Source organism: Amblyomma americanum, chromosome 5, assembly GCF_052857255.1.
Source record: "Amblyomma americanum isolate KBUSLIRL-KWMA chromosome 5, ASM5285725v1, whole genome shotgun sequence".
Taxonomy (NCBI): Eukaryota; Metazoa; Arthropoda; class Arachnida; order Ixodida; family Ixodidae; genus Amblyomma; species Amblyomma americanum.
The window spans coordinates 127356141-127358704 of record NC_135501.1 but is presented as its reverse complement, the minus strand read 5'-3'; positions in this window follow the sequence as shown (position 1 = coordinate 127358704).

The following is a 2564-nucleotide window of genomic DNA, read 5'->3' as shown; positions in this document are numbered from 1 at the left end:
TGGTCTGGTATCACGGGTGTAAGAATATTTAAAGTTTTGAATAGCGATTCGAACATCCTGCTGTTTTATCATTTCAGCGACTAAAATCGTGCATGGTCTAAATTAATCGAAACCAGTCGAGTGAACTTTAATGTTCTGGATTAGTTTTCAAATATTCGAGCGAAGTTGACATAAGGAACGCCGTAGTTTCCTTCTACGGCTGTTTCAAAACAAGGCCCACTTCGTCACCAAGCAGCATGCTGCCACCATCTGTCTGCGTGGGATAGAGGGTCCAGCTCCATGACGCGGTCCATTTGTGTGGGAGCGTTAATAATCCTGACATATGGTGTCCAAGCTTGGATGACGCGGCAGTGCTGAGGCTAATCCAGCAAACTGTGCTTTGATGAACGATCTCGGACGCCATGGCTCACACGTAACTGTCGTCTCTCTTACCGAGTTACATCTTCGGCTAGTTTATTCTTCGTCGTCGTCTGTAGTAAATGGTAATTCGCTTATACGTATGACATCCCGAAAGTAGAGTTTAAGCCCTGCCACAGTGTGGCGCACATCACTGTCGAGGTCAGCTTTGTGCTCTTCTCACTAATAACTCTAATAAGTTGTTGCACCTTTTCAGGCTGTCGGCGCTAACACTGCGCTTTTGTAAGACTTTATAGCGAAAAAAAGACGCACGAAAAGGATGAGAAAGATTTTCAGCCTTGTTTGTGTGTATTTTTGCGCAATTATTCTAACAAATGCACCATTTCACCTTGTGGTCGAAATTATCATGAGTCCTCCACTATGGCGTCCCTCATAGCCTGAATCGCTTTGGGACGTTATACCCTATAAACTAATTAAACCATCTCAGCCCATTGCAAATTTTTGTAAAACACTTCGCCGTTTGACGAGATGATTTGCTTTTTGCAAATATCAAAAGAACTAACAAATATTCCTAAAGATATTCGATTCGCCTTCGATTCGGTTCTATCAAAATTCGACTCGTGTTCCATTTGGTTTTTAGCTACACTGTACGTGCTCAATTCAGTAGTGAACCTGAAAAGAACTTCAAGTATTTGGTTTTGAGGAAGTACTAATCGCACACATCTAGTTTTGAACGAACCAGCTTAATCCAGTCTGTGCGAGTGTACATTCTGTTCACTTCAGAAAAAGTCCGGTCACATCTAGCATAAAGTTCCATGGAGAACGTCTAGAATGTCATACACGCCTGGTTACCAGCGTCGGCAAAAGCGTCAACTAAGCCATTTTCTGTCACTCCGCAGTGACGTTTTAGCTCGAATCCTTCCTTCCCCCGAACTCCAACCAATTCGGCGCTTGGAACACTTATTCACTGATATACGAGGTGTTTCAGGGAAGGCCAAGTAATTCGCAAAAATAGTTTGAAGGTAAAAATGAGCCTCTTGCGGCATAGCATTACCAGTGCTGGCGTACACCAGAAAAGAGGTGAATCGTCTTAAGTAGCAGGCTGGTTAACTAATTTTTAACTAATTTTTAATAAAAAGCTTTTGAACTATTACAGTTAGGCTCCTGCTTGCAATTAGAGATATGTAATCGGCCATTACTAATAGCCATATTGGTTTTCACATGTTCCAAAAAGGCGATTACCCATGGCGCTGTAGCTCGACAAAATTTGCCTTTTGCTACTAGTTACGTACACAGGAAACGTTGCTTTGCCTGCAAGCTTTGCGAAAGCTCATGTATTTTGGCACGATGCTGCCAACACTTTTTGGGCCAGAGCGCCGAGAATATTCGAGTGTTCGAAATTCTAAAACTTATACGGCTATTACAAAAGATCTGATACAAAACTCTAAAACTGCAGTCAGTTGCTTACCTGTCACAGTCCAAAAGTCAACTTCAAAAAAATTAGTTAACCAGTCTACTACTTAAAACAATTCACCAATATTCTGGCCTCCGCCGACACTGGTAATACAATGCCACGTTTTTCCCTCAAAAACCATATCTTTGAAACTCATTTAAAATGTTCCCTTAAACACTTCGTATTTCTTGACAAATGGTAGACGGCAGGAATGCATTTGTGACAGGAAGTTCTTAAAGCTGAATTGAAAGTATTTGGGTGTTGGAAATAGACCAGCGCACCTAAAGGGCAAAAAGCTGACTGCGTTGTTGTTTACGGATGGGTAACATCTCGTATTCCCCCTCAGCGGCCACGAATACTGAGGCATGCGGTGAAGCCCTTGGAGAGCTCAAATTATTCAATTTCCCTGCGAAACGCACACATGCCAGGCCACTGTTGTCATCTGTCGGCGGTTGAAATAAGCAGGCTTCGCCTGTGGCTCACTATTGGGTCGCTCAGCAGCTAAGAAAATTTAAGGGGGCCCGCCAGTGGGGCATGACGCACGCTGTCGAAATGAACGTTCTAAGGAAGTCATGTGTATGTCATGCACATGTAACACACCGAAATGTTTTAGGGGATGTATGAAGTGGCTGCGAAATTGTTGGCTGACAGATGCACTTCTTGGCACACGATAAAACTATCTCAATATATACACGCACTGTGGTGACACAGAGAAGACTGCGCCCATTGGCGTTCGTTTTTTCTTTAGTTCTCA